The sequence below is a fragment of the Bos indicus genome, chromosome 5, assembly GCF_029378745.1.
Source record: "Bos indicus isolate NIAB-ARS_2022 breed Sahiwal x Tharparkar chromosome 5, NIAB-ARS_B.indTharparkar_mat_pri_1.0, whole genome shotgun sequence".
In the NCBI taxonomy this organism is placed as follows: domain Eukaryota; kingdom Metazoa; phylum Chordata; class Mammalia; order Artiodactyla; family Bovidae; genus Bos; species Bos indicus.
This window is the reverse complement of record NC_091764.1, coordinates 7,410,611-7,425,949: the sequence shown is the minus strand read 5'-3', so window position 1 is coordinate 7,425,949 and position 15,339 is coordinate 7,410,611. Positions and strand designations below refer to the sequence as shown.

Below are 15,339 nucleotides of genomic sequence, written 5' to 3'. Positions count from 1 at the left end.
AACTTTACATAATTGTATTAGTTTTAAAAGGCTTGATTGCCTGTAGTCAAATTTTGCTTCTTCACTTACTAGCTGTACGAATCTGGCAGTTGCTATGACTCAGTTTCATCTTCTATAAAATGGGGGAAAAATCTGTAGTTCTTCCACAAGTTACTTGTGAGAATTTAAAAAATGAGATAAACTAAGTCATTTTTCTTATAAATCTGAGGGAAAGCAGCATACATTAAAATAGCACATTATTACATTATTCTAAACCATCAATTCCTTTTAAAGAAAAACAAAAATGAATACAAATGCATTTTATGTTTATCCACATAATTTTATTTCCTGTGGTATGTATTCCTTTGTGTAGATGCAAATTTCCATCTGGTATCATTTTCCTTCTCCCTGAACAACCTCAATAACACTGATTTTACTACAGGTTTGCTGGTGATTAACTGTCTCAGCTTGTTTGTCTGTAAAAGGATTTACTTCACATCCGTTTTTAAAAGACATTTTTTTCTGAGTACAGAATTCTGAGTTAATTATTTTCCTTCTTTGATACTTTAAAGATGCCACTCTATAGTTCTTCATTTGCATAGTTCCTAAGGAGAAGTCCGTTGTAATTCTGATCTTTGTTCCTCCCTTATCCAGCTTTTGTTATGATTTGCTCATTTTACTCATTTTTAACAATGTGATTGTGTTATGTTTCTTCTGTGTTCTTTAGTATTTAGAGTTCTTCCAAAGCTGGAAAGTTTAGAATAGTTATTTCTTTTTTTTTTTTTTTTGCTTCTACTATTACTTATCCTGTTAGTATGCCCATATCTTACAAATCATTTGGAAAATACAAGAACATTGAAGAAAAAAATCTAAGTATTGATACATTCATTTTTCAACTATTCAAATAGAACTTTTTTTTAGCCTGTTCTTTCCTGAGTGCACATATTTTCATTGTTCAACACAATGTAAATGTCATTTTGTATTTGCTAGTTTCTTTTTTTTTTTAATTTCTTATTCCTTTATTTCTCATGTGTTCCCCATCCTGAACCCTCCTCTCTTCTCCCTCCCCATACCATCCCTCTGGGTCGTCCCAGTGCACCAGCCCCAAGCATCCAGCATCGTGCATTGAACCCGGACTGGCATCTCGTTTCATACATGACATTTCACATGTTTCAATGCCATTCTCCCAAATCTTCCCACCCTCTCCCTCTAAAAATATTTGTTGCCTCCCTCTTTCCTGCTGGGGCTCCAGGTACACACACGTTGGACCATTGGCTTTTGTACCACAGATTACTAATGCTCTCATTATTCTTCAGGTCTTTTTGTTGTTCAGTCACTCAGTCATGCCCAACTCTTTGCAACTCTATGGACTGCAGCATACCAGGCTTCCCTGTCCTTCACCAACTCCTGGAGCTTGCTCACTCATGTCCATTGAGTCGGTGATTCCATCCAACCATCTCATCCTCTGTCACCCCCTTCTCCTGCCTTCGATCCTTCCCAGCATCAGGGTCTTATCCAATGAGTCATCTCTGCATCGGGTGGCCAAAGTACTGGAGCTTCAGCTTCAGCATCAGTTCTTCCAGTGAATATTCAGGGTTGATTTCCTTTAGGATGGACTGGTTTGATCTCCTTACAGTCCAAGGGACTCTCAAGCGTCTTCTCCAACACCATAGTTCAAAGGCATTAGTGCTTCTGTGCTCATCCTTTTATATCCAGCTTTCACATCCATACATGACCACTGGAAAAACCATAGACTTGACTAGACGAACTTTTTTAGGCAAAGTAATGTTTCTGCTTTTTAATACGCTGTCTAGGTTGGCCATAGCTTTTCTTCCAAGGAGCAAATATTTTTTAATTTCTTGGCTACAGTCACCATCTGCAGTGATTTTGGAGCCCAATAAAATAAAGTTTCTCACTATTTTCATTGTTTCCCCATCTATTTGCCATGAAGTGATGGGACCGTATGCCATGATCTTAGTTTTCTGAATGTTGAGTTTTAAGCCAGCTTTTACACTCTCCTCTTTTACCTTAATCAAGATGGTCTTTAGCTCCTCTTCACTTTCTGCCATAAGGTCTTTTAACTGTGGTTTGTTTTTTTTTTTACAATCAGTAAACCTCTATTGCTACATTGTCAAGTTCACCAACCCTTACTTCTATAATATTTAAATATTTTGCACCTAACATTTCTTTTCTCACCATATTGATGTTCTCTTCTACCTTCTGTGTTTATGAGGAATATTTATAATAGCTGTTTAATATTCTTACACATGAATTTCATCCTTTCTGTCATTTTGGATTATGTCCTTCTTACAATTTTTTTTTTCCCTTCCTGGGTATGACTCACTTATACTGCTTTTTACATGTCTGATAATTTTTTCCTGGATGGGAGATGTTTTGAATTATACATTATTGTCTGCTGGATTTCATGTCATGTATGAGTTTGTAATGGCACAATTAAGTTACTTTTGAGAACTTATCACAAGTTATTTTTAAAAAGGTACAGAGCAGCTTGTTGTCTAGAGCCAATTTAACACCACTTCTAAAGAAATACAGATACCTCATCTATTAAGTGACCTCTCCACTCTAGCTGGGGAGATACCAAGAGTCCCTAGACTTACATGAGTTCTGCGGACTGTTTATCGAACTATGTTTCTGGACCTTTGCTTTTCTCCTTCTCATACGAGTACAGTGCAGTCCTCTGCCAAACACTGCAGAAAACACCTCTGTACATTTCCAGTGTTCATTCTCATTTTCTCTCTCATTCATTTTCCCCTTCCTTTCTGGTATTCTTAAAAAATTTAGACCTCTAGGTTGTCTGAACTTTGATTTCAGTCTCTACAACTCAGCACAACTGCTGGACTCTACTTGGGTTCTACAGACTCTCTCTGGAATTTGGACATTGCCTCCAGGAAGTAAGGTGGCACAATAATAGAACCAGTTTTTAACTACCCTTCTCCTGGGCATCACAGATTTATGCTGCCTTTTGTCCAAAGACTGAATAATGTCATTTTTTATAACTGTCCCATTTCTAGTTGTTTAAGACAGAAGATTAAGTCAGATCCCTATTAATCTGTAATGGTAAGAAGCAGAAATAGAGTCAGATCTTAATTTTTTTTCTCCTCCAATCCACCCTAAAAACCGCTGACTGTTACTAGTTTTTCACAATACACCTCAAAACCTTTTTTGGTTTGTAAGCCTCTTTCATTTAGCTGAGTACTTCCCTTAAAGCACAGAGAAGAAATAATTTGTACTGACAACTTGCAAACTGTTTGACTGATTGCGTTAGACTGTCTGCCAGATCTAATGAGAACATTTAAATAATAAAACTAACATAAGATACAATGAGCATGAAGTTACAACTAGTCTCCAAACTTGGCTTGAAACACTTAAAACACTGAGATCTGTTTTAGAATGTCTCTTTCCAAATCCCTGTTGGCACCATTTTTTTTTTTGTTCTACTGATATCTGGGAAATATCTGATGTAGAAGGACGTATTAGCCATATAGTATATCTGAAGGGGCAGAAAGCCAAAATATGCCTTTATTGTGGCATTAGACAGGGAAAAAGAAGGTATACCAGCTGGCTCAAATATAAAGGCAGGTGATGAGTACAAAGGAGCCAATAATAAAACTTAATGAACATTGGGAAATGCACATGATACCCAGTAAAATGAGGAATAAGTCAAGAGAGTTGAAACTAATTATATTTGCTCTATGGCATATATTTAGCATCTTACAGGCTTCCTTACAATATACTACTGATATAGTCAATTGAGCAAATAAAATTCACCAAATTCAGAAGCCTCTTAACCACAAGGTATAATGAAAAGCAAATGTAGTAAGCTCTGAAATGGCACTGCATGTTGATACTCTCCCTTTCAGAATATCATCTTCCAGACTAAAAAACATACACATCCGGAGAAAGGACAGTTATTTTATTAAGACAAAAGTCTCTTTAACAGCTTTGCCAGATAAATTTCAGTGCTCCAATAAGACAGCAGATCTTATTCACAAAGGACATTAGTAACTTCAATAATACACTTTAAAAGACTATTTCTATTGACATATAAGTACATAAACACACTGTGTTATGAAGGTAAAGAAAGGGAACTAAAACCCAGTCCTAACAGTTTGGTCCTGGAAAATGCAGCCAAATAATTTTAGGCATGCATGAGTACTAAGTTGCTTCAGTCATGTTCGTCTCTGCGATCCTATGGACTCCAACACATCAGACTCCTCTGATCGTAGGATTCTCCAGGCAAGAATACTGGAGTGAGTTGCTATGCCCTCTTCCAGGGCATCTTTCTGACCCAGAGACTGAACCCACGTCTATTACGTCTCCTGTACTGGCAGGTGGGTTCTTTACCACTAAAGCCACCTGGGAAGCCCAATTTTAGACATGACAATATATAAAGTCTATTTTTATAAAAGTATACAGTGGCTTGGAGAAAGAAATGGCACCCCACTCCACTGTTCTTGCCTGGAGAATCCCAGGGACAGCAGAGCCTGGTGGGCTGCCGTCTATGGGGTCACACAGAGTCAGACACGACTGAAGTGACTTACAGCATACAGTGGCTCAGACAGAAAAGAATCTGCCCACAATGTGGGAGACCTGGGTTCGATCCCTGAGTCAGGAAGACCCCCAGAGAAGAGAATAGCTAATAGAGAATTTCATGGATAGAGGAGTCTGGCAGGCTACAGTCCATGGTGTAACAAAGGGTCAGACATGACTGAGTGCCTAACACACTTCTTTCACATAACCTTTTTTTTAGTAGTGTTGCCACTTTTCATTATTTTCAACTATATGACATAAATAGGAGTTGTTTAAAATAAGAGATAAAGCAATAAAGCATAACTGTTTAAAACGTATCAATAAAATTGTTGTTTGCAAAGGTTGTACTCACTTCTCGTGAAGAATTTGTAGGAATATCACTTGAAATATTACACATTCTCACATACTGAGTACCCAATGGCATTATATTTAACCACTGTTCTTATATCTTTCAGAATATTGTTAACTATCCCCTGCTTGGTTTCAGATACATTGAGGGTCCATCAGAATGCTTTGAGTAATTCAGAAGAACTACTTTCATTTCAGAAAAATATTTTCTAAAGTTGTCTTCCTAACTTTATTTTTATCTTTTAACCCCAAAAGTGAGTTAAATTGTTGCCTGTGATCAGGAGGAGATATGTCCCTCAGGTTTAGCAAAGGGATTTCAGACATAACCAACTTTCATCTCCATTATAGGAGACCACCCAGAAAACCCACCCAAATCCATAGCTTCGCAAAGGTGGTCTTTATCAGATCATGTAACATTGTACTAGGAACCCTGGGGATATTTCAAAACAGCTGTTGGGGGGTTGGGGGAGGAGAGGAGAAATACTGAGAGATTTAGCAAGATCACGTATTATTCATCCTGCTTGAAGACATGAAAATAGGAAATGAGAAACTAGGAAGAGTGAGGATGAAAACACGTGGTCTAAGGATTACTCTCCTACTATCCCAAGTATTTTATTCAGGTGCTTGAACAGCAACATAAAATTCCATATACATTAGAGGCATCTGTTTATCCCACTGAACACAAGCGACAATCCAGGGCTACCACTTGTAGCTGTAGTGCCTTTCACACCTGGGTTGGTGCAGTGCACAATCTTCTCAGCTGTACGCAATGGCCCCATTCACAACAGCCCAGGGATAAAGTCAGACTAATAAGTGGAAAACCACGGTTTTTGTATCAGGGATATCTAACCCACTGGATTCAAAAATACATAGAAAATATACCATAAAAGATGCAAGCTTCAATATATTCTTTATAAACAAGTCTGAGGGAGCACTTTAAAGTTTTCTTTTTCTTTTTTTATCTACTTTTCACCAAAATGGTTTTCTTTATGTATATCCTTTTACTGACATAATATTCTCCTTATCTTGACATCTGTTTCCTTTGCCAATCAGTTTTCTTACCAACATATGATATCCAAATATATATCCCCTTCACTTTCACATTATCCACATTTCAAGGATTCCTTTCTTGAAATTTCAAAATGGAAGATGATTTCTGACAGCAACAGAAACTGTTGCCTAACTCTTTCTTACATATTTTTGGTTATTGTGTTTATGAACAACACATATGTTGCCCTGAAAAATCTTCCTCTTTCCTGTTTTAATTCCTTGGACTTTGAAGATGGCTGAATAGAAGGGCATAATGTCGATCAAGTGCAACAGATCTCTAAAGATGACTTTAATTAATTTCAATTAATTTAACAGGAAATTCTTTATCATTATCAATGTAAGATATATATCAGGAGCATCTAATTCTCAAAGCAGAAAATTTAGGCTAAGGCTGAGATGTTTTGTTTTGTTTTCTTCACTTTATTCCATGTACCTATTATTATCCTCCCTAAAATGCATCCACAAAAACCTTATAAGCTTTATGTGTTCGGCAAGGATGAGAACATGGAAGAAAAAAAAAAAGGAAAACTAAGTTTGGTATCTAAAATACAAGCCTATTTTTCATTTTTCAACAGCTATATTTTGAAGATTTACAATCCACAAATTTAGAAGAAATGAGATTTTCAAAATTTGCTGATAGCATGCTATTTAGTAGCTGGTGATACAGTAGAATGTCATCTACTTAGAGCAAGTTTGACTCTTAGTAACCTCAGCTTAAAATCCTATTTTAGTCAACTCTTGTACTCAGGATGAGTAGCATATTTATACCATGTTTATGTTAATATTCAGTTCAGACAAAAATTAAAAAGAGGGTGAGGGGACAGGGAACCCCCCCAAAATATTTATAAGATTCCCACCAGTCTCATAAAAAGTTCACAGAAACATCTACTGCTGCCATGAGTCTTGTCTTGGCCAAGTTCTATAACAGTACGAAGAAGGTTTGGAATCAATCAATTCCACCATCACTGACAGATATCGCTGCGGTCAGTGAAAATGTCTTCAATGGACTTTAAGAACATAGAGAAAATTTGCACAGCCAAAATAAAATGGAATTAAGTACCACTAGACTTGCTGAAAATGGGATGGGCTGAAATCTATCAACAATTGGCACAATACATCCTACATTGGAACTTGGAATACAGAACCAGGGATATGAACAGTTTGCTAACTTTTAAAACAATCTCACTTTTCATTACTTAAACTCTGCTTATATTAAATGCACTCATTTTCATATTCTTTATCATAAGCAAAACAAAATCTCTCACATACATTTCTGGAATTAATACAAAAACTTTCTTCTCGTAGATGCAGGCAGATGAAAGAGGAAATGTTAGAGATGAAAGGTAATTCGTTGTCTCATCTCCTCTAAACCCCATCTGATGGAGACCATCAGATGCTAACCTGAAATCTCACAATGTACTGATTATCTCCAGACTTTCCTAACAGAAGTGTTAACTTTTACACGAGGTCACTGAAAACAAAGGGTTCACATACTCTTAGTCTTGGGGACAACACTGCCAACTTTCCACACTTTTCAACTTTCCACACTTTCTGACAAAAAACAGGCAAACAAAACAAGACCAAACACTTTGAACAAATGGAAAGTTTCATAATTCGAACTGGATGGGACAGAGATTTCTCCCATAAAGCCAATTTCCTTGTTTCTTATGAAACATTAAAATTACTCATTACAAATAGATCATTTTCATAGGATAGTTTTAAAATCCATGCCCCAAAGCATATGCATTCTAGAACTTTTATTTCTGTAATTCTTTCAGCAACATCGGCATATTTGCATTTTCTATTGTACACATCCCAGACTCTCATGTAACAAAATAGTTGGGATTTCTCTAAGAAAAGCATCACGATAAATCAGTCCCATTCAATTGTATGGCTTACTTCAACTTAGCTCCATTATTAAAGTCTCATGTTTTTGAAGCTGTTTTTTGTTGTCTTTAGCAGAAGGAAATCCTTACATGTTCCCTTCCCCAAACACAGAAAGCCTTGCTTCTACATACATTTATTTCACACACCTCAGCTTCTAATTCATCTGCTTACTGTATCTTATCTAAAAAGTGTTATCTCAACATCCCAAAGATATAAAATGATAAGAGCAGGTTCCATAGTTGTAGGCATCTTCCATCTTACTAGAGACAAACCATACAAAAATATTGCCCTATTGCTAAAAGATGCTTAGAAACACATTTACCCAGTTGAATTCACCTTTGAGGGTTAAAAGAAAAATGAGAGACCAGTCGTGATTTTTTTTACCCACCAGCTTGCATCTCTCAGCTGGGTTTTAAAAGCTATTTTACAAAATAAGCATATGGAGACCATAACTGCTATAGTGTACATAAAGAAGGAAAATAATGACAATAACATGCCACGAAAACTATACTGAAGGTGAAGTGACCATTTAATTGCACATCTGGCAATGCTAAGAGCTGAAAAGGAGAAAATATTCAGGAGAGGTTACAGTTGTCTCTGCAGTAAAAAAAAAAAAAAAAAAAAGTACAGTGTGGTCTTAAGAGAATCACTGGAAGAACTTTGCAAAGCCTTCTAATCAACAGGCATTGCCATCAAGGAAACTAGTCTGAAGTAAAAAATAAATAAATAAAAATTCAAACTTTTTGTTTGTTTGTTTAAGGTAAACTCAGCAGCTTCTCCTCTTGGGTCTTTCTGCAAAGAATCTGACTTAAACAAAGCATTTCTGGCAAAAAAAAAAAAAATAGGGCTTATTATCCCTACACAGAATATTTAATAAAGACATAAAATTATTAGTAAATCTGAAAGTGGGCACAGCCATTCCAGGCCCACAATTTCAAAATAGTGAGCTCAGTTTAGATAAGCTTTAAAGTTTGGTTATCCACTTTCTTTCTGTCCAGTTTACATCTTATTGGTATATTTTCTTAGTATCAGAGGCCCTATAAGCATGCTCCCAAAATCTTATCACCAGTGTGTACATAGTAAATTGAGATTGTTGTTGTTCAGTTCCTGAGTCCTGTCTGACTCTTTTGCAACCCCATGGACTATAACCCGGCAGGCTCTTCTGTCCAGGGGATTTCCAGGCAAGGAATAGTGGAGTGGGTTGCCATTTTCATCTCCAGGGGATCTTCCAGGGATCGAACCCATGCTTTCTGCATTGGCAGGTGGATTCGCTACCACTGAGCCACCAGGGAGGCCCAAATTGGGATTAAAGGTCAATAAAAAGCCACCCAGAAGATGTAAAGAGTATAATAAATTGGGAAAGAGAATGAAAAAAAAATTGAAATCAATAGGAGCAACTGCAGTTTGACAGAAGCATGTAAAATGCCAGCTGTACAGACACACGGCCACAAAGTTCAGTTTGTCCATCAGCAAGAATTCATAGAGTTGTTAACTAATTGATGGCACTTTATTATTATCTCTGAAATGTTAGCTGTAAATGTTCACTGGAAAAGACCAAACACTCCCTCCATAGGTTATTACAGATCATAAAGATGTTTAGAAGTGAGCTGAAACATAAAGCCCTAAATCTACATTATTCATTTAAAATATTTGCTTACTGATATAAAATTTATTTTTTCTCCAATTTTGGATAGGGAGGTGAGGAGTGGCAAGTAATGAAATAAACATAAAGCTAGCTAGAACAAGATATTGTGTGTATAAGTAATATTCAAAGCCAACTAGGCACAAGGGCTTCCCTGGTGGCTCATCGGGTAAAGAATCTACCTGCAACGTGGGGGACCTTGATTCGATCCCTGGGTTGGGAGGAGCCCCTGGAGAAGGGAAGGGCTACCCACTCCAGTATTCTGGCCTGGAAAATCCCATGGACTGTATAGTCATGGGTCACAAAGAGTCAGACAGGACTGAGTGGCTTTCACGTTTACTTTCAGGCACAAGGAGTGTAGGGTCAACATCCGGGCATCATTTGAGAGGAAGGCAGATAAAAATGCATGTCACATGCTACCTGGCAGCTTCACCCATTTCTTCTAGTTGTTTGTGCTCACATTGGATAAGGAACTTCGAGGTAATCCTGGATGATAAACTCATAGGAAGGGAAGCAAAGGAAAACAAATGCCATTATCTTAGACTCAATTTGAAAATACTGACCCAGTACCAATTCTAAACAGAAAGTGAAACTAGTGGTTTTCCAGTGTGGTTTTCCAGACCTTTCAGACGTCTCTTAAGTTCTGTCTTCCAGTAAAAAATGCACCTTCTTTTCTGACAGAGCTAAAATCATTTCTTTACATATTAATCACATTAGAGGGTATTCACTAAGTCTGAAAATATAGATGAATACTTTAAACAATTCATGGATATTATACTCAAAACATCATAAAATGATAGCTTCGGTTTCCAGACTTCCTGCTTCTAGTATTTCTTAAGTCTTCCTTCTTAACGCTTTCCAATGAATACTGTGTTCATTTCTCCCAAAAATACCTTGTGATTATACACACATCTCCACTAATAAATTCTTAATAACTGTCCCATCAAGCTTCTTCCTGCCTTTGAAATTCTATCTTACACTTCCTCAATATCCCTGCTCTCATTCCCTGTCCTCTCAAATCATTCAATATATGAGGCTAGCTTGACACATAATATAATATATTTCAATTCCCCACTTTCCCTGGTGTATGGTTACATATTAAGAAGTTTCAAAATACCACAAAATATCAATAGAAAATGATCCAGTTTTCTTAGACATCAGATTATTATTTTATTGGAATATCTAAAACTGTTAGTTACCACACCCAAGTTCTCGTTCTGAGAGCTCATTCTTGGCAATCTAAAAATTACAGTGTGTGGTTCAGAAAGGATGTGGAGATGAAATGCAGGCGAAAATGATTTGATGAACTATGACATCTCAGGAAGCCATGACCACACTTTATATGAGAACTAAGATGTTCTCATATAAAGTGATAATTTTATGGGACTATGGTGTAATTTTAAAAGCTACAACTTACTGGAGATGATATACATGATAATTTAAAAACCCATTCATCAGGGGGTGTATCAGGATTTTTTAAATGAATTATATTTAACCTATCTACTCATAGTAGAGATATCCTCAGTCTACTGAAATATTTAAAATGAAAGGTCAACATTTACTATGTGCTTCTGAAAAAACATATGCTGTAATTCTGATAATGAGAAAATAGTAGGTTAATAACATAGCAGCATCTTCACAGAACTAGATGTTTCAAATTTCGCCACTTGAATTTTTAAAGTTTAAATTGCATCTCTGCCTATTCTAGTATCCTGTGGATCAAGGCTGATCCTCATTTGCTTCAATATAAACAATATAAGTAACTGTCATGCCATAAATAAAAAACTCACTGAGGAAGTTATGACTAAAACTATTGTCTACAAATTATTTGCTTTTTGTATTATCTATTTATTCAGCCTAAAATTTTACTTTGAAATAACAAAGAACGTCTGACTGGTAGTGAATACGGCCAGGACTAAAATTCAAGAAACATACACCCCACTCCCTTCAATGATTGATGCTCACCACCTTGTCAATTACACTGCCATGCTCTTATGTCATATCACTCCCCACCCCACCCTTGACAGTCTTCAAGGATCCCTGCCGTTAATAGCGTTGACATAAATTCTAGTAAAATCAGCACATCTTGCAGCACATCTTTGGGAACACGAACAAAAAATACATTTATCTCTTCCTCTCCCCAAACTGTGGATTCACATTCCAAACTAACTGATTAATAGCACCAGCAACAGCCACATTCTAATCAGCATTTTGCAACCACGATCAAGCTGAAGACAGTCTTAACTTGTTTTAAACCTTGCACATCCAGTAGTTCACTGTGTTTTGCTGGTTTTTAATCACAGGTGAGTCCCTCAAATGGGCAATTCCTGTCGTAATTAGGAGGAAAGTAGGCCTGTGCTATTGAGGGGTCCCTTTCTCACTTTACAAACTGCTTTTCCACAGTTCTTTAGTCCTTTCCATAGGATCCAGTGCTTTCCCTGTTTCTATAATTTCCTCTGCTTACCACACATCGGTTGTTTTTATTGGCACCAACCCACTCTTTCCCTTTGAACCCAATCTTCCCTCCTTACTGATGTTTTCTTGGTATAACATTTCAAATAAAGATTTCCATTGTTTTGTGTTGCTTTATTTCTTTTTTGATTTGCATGGTGTAGAGTTTGGTGGAAGTAGAGTTCAGTGCCAGGCCATGGAAGAGAAGGCAGAATGTCTGATTTGGAGACCACATCTCCCCAAAGGTTTCTTGATAAACTTATCACAGGGCAGAAAATGGTAGGAGACATTGGCATGTTCACCTCAAATCAGTTTTTCCTCAACTGATTGCCATGAAAAGCCATGAGTCTTCTTGGGCATTGATATACTACTTTCTCTGGGAGATTGGACTTGGGAGTGGCCACCACTCTCTAGCATGATATTCAGTCAGTGGTCCCTTAATGCACATTAGATATGCAGATGGTATCACCCTAATGGCAGAAAGTGAAGAAGAACTCAAGAGCCTCCTGATGAAGGTGAAAGAGGAGAGTGAGAAAGCTGGCTTAAAACTCACCATTCAAAAAGCTAAGATCATGGTATCTTGTCTCATCATTTCATGGCAAATAGATGGGGAAAAAATGGAAACAGTGGCAGATTTTATTTTCTTGGGCTCCAAAATCACTGTGGACAGTAACCGCAGCCATGAAATTAAAAGACACTTGCTCCTTGGAAGGAAAGCCATGACAAACCTAGGCAGCATATTAAAGCAGAGACATCACTTTGTTAACAAAAGGGCATATAGTCAAACCTATGGTTTTTCCAGTAGTCATCTATGGATGTGAGAATTGGACCAGAAAGAAGGCTGAGTGCCGAAGAACCAATGCTTTCAAACTGTGGTGTTGGAGAAGACTCTTGTGAGGCCCTTAAACTGTGAAGAGATCAAACCAGTCCACCCTAAAGGAGATTAGTCCTGGATATTCACTGGAAGAAGCGATGCTGAAGCCGAAGCTCCAACACTTTGGTCACCTGATGCAAAGAGCCAACTAATTGGAACAGACTCTGATGCTAGGAAAGATTGAGGGCAGGGGGATACAGAGGATGAAATGGTTGGATGGCATCACTGACTCAATGGCCATGAGGTTTAGCAAACTCTGGGTGATACTGAAGGATAGGGAAGCCTGACGTGCTGCAATTCATGGTGTCACAAAGAGTTGGACACGCCTAAGCTATTGAAAAACATACACCATCTGAAAAAGATAAACTCAGAATGGCTTAAAAACAAACATAAGACCTGAACATCCTAAATAACTTCATATAGTGACAATACATAGGGTGTTTATTTCATAATGTATACGAACATCAAAGCACTGTACTGTACACCTGGATTTCCCATGTAGCTCAGTGGTGAAAGAATTTGCCTGTCAACGCAGGAGACACAGGAGACGTCTTTTCCGATCCCTGAGTCAGGAAGATGCCTTGGAGGAGGAAATGGAAACCCACTCCAGAATTCATTCTTGCCTGGAAAATCCCATGGACAGAGGAGCCTGGCAGGCTATAGTCCAAAGTGTCTGTAGAAAGGCGAATCCAACTGAACACACACACACACACACACGCATGCTATACACCTGAAACTGATACAATATACTAAGTCAATTTTACTTCAGTACAAATATTCAAAGAATCAAAAAGCAAACAAATTCTAAAAAATTAAACATGCATTCATGTTCATAGCAGCAATACTCATAATAGGCAAAAGGTGGAAATAGGCCAAAGGCCCCTCAACAGATGAATGGATAAACAAACTGTGGTATATACATACAATGAAAGACTTAGCCTTTAAAAGAAGTAGTGATATGTGCTACAATGTGAAAGAATCTTGAAAACATTGTACTGAATGAAAGAAGCCAGATACAAAGATATCATACAACTCTAATTTCTATGACATATTCAGTATAGGTAAATATATAGAGGTAGAAAGCACACTGGTCGTTTCCAGGGGATGAGCAGAGGGGTAGAAATATGGAGTGACTGCTTAATGAGTATAGTGTTTCCTTTTCATGTGATGAACGTTTTGGAAAACTAGATAGAGTTGGTGGTTGCGCAACTGTAAGAGTATACTGCTACTGCTAAGACGCTTCAGTCGTGTCCGACTCTGTGTGATCCCATAGACAGCAGCCCACCAGGCTCCCCCGTCCCTGGGGTTCTCCAGGCAAGAACACTGGAGTGGGTTCCCATTTCCTTCTCCAATGCATGAAAATGAAAAGTGAAAGTGAAGTCACTCAGCTGTGTCCGACTCTTAGTGACCCCATGGACTGCAGCCTACCAGGCTCCTCCATCCATGGGATTCTCCAGGCAAGAGTACTGGAGTGGGCTGCCATTGCCTTCTCAATTTAGAGTGTACTAAATGCCACCAAATTGTTCACTTCAAATGGTTAATTTTGTTACCTCATCTTATTTTATAGCATTCTCAGCCAATGTCTGTCTTCCTTCTTTCCACCTATGTCCTTCTCAGAAAGGAATTCATATGTCATTTACGTATTAATACCTTCTTTGATAACTCCAACCCCAAGTTAACTTTTATTTATCTGAGTGTTTATGTTGTCCTTCATATTCAGTCATTTGGCCATCAGCTATTCATTAAGAACCCACTCTATGTAAGGCACTGTGTTAAGTTCTGGAAAAGCTTTCACTTGAGACAAATGGGAAGGATTATGTAATCAAACTAAAGAAGGTCTAGATCAAGTCAGTAAATGTACTTCGATAAAAAGAAACATTTCTCGAGATTATACAACCTAATAATGTGACTGAGACTTGATGATGGAGGTTGTCAGAAGAGAGAATTTAAAATATGTGCTTTATTGTATACTCTCTTAATTATTATTGACTATAATTAGCTCCCCAAATATTAGAAAACAAGACCACATTCTACATAAATTACCATGCTCTTACATGATGCCAAAAGAATGAAAGAATGAATGGCTGGTGAGTACACAGATATTCATGGACCATAGGAGTAGATGGTGAAGAACGTGTGGAAACAAGTTTGCACTACTACCTAAATAACTAATAATTACTATATGAATTAACACTTTTATTCTTTTACATTTTAAAAATTCATCTACTATGCATGTTTACTTGCTATTTGAGAGACATCTTTCCAATTGAAAATATTAAAAATTTTCCCCTTAGGAAATCTAACTGCCTTAAATATTTATTATTCAGTAGTCATATCAGGGGAATGTGATATACAGCTATTTTTTTATCATTCACTGCATATTTTAACATGAGCAAGTAATTTTGAATTAAAATAAAAAAGCAATAAAACTGATTTAACATAAAACTTTTAAGTGGCAATATTTTTTTAAAAAAGGCTTCATTTGAATTTTGGACTACCTTTACTCATAATGGCTTGGCAGAAATATTTAAGTAGTGAAAAGAATTTAAAAATTTGT

At 37.2% G+C, this 15,339-nt stretch overlaps 1 protein-coding gene across 5 annotated transcripts in view; it reads right to left on the bottom strand.

The window, feature by feature from the left end:
• Nucleotides 1-15,339, bottom strand: part of NAV3 (neuron navigator 3) — an 893,860-nt gene that overhangs the window by 386,435 nt on the left and 492,086 nt on the right. The window lies entirely within an intron of this gene.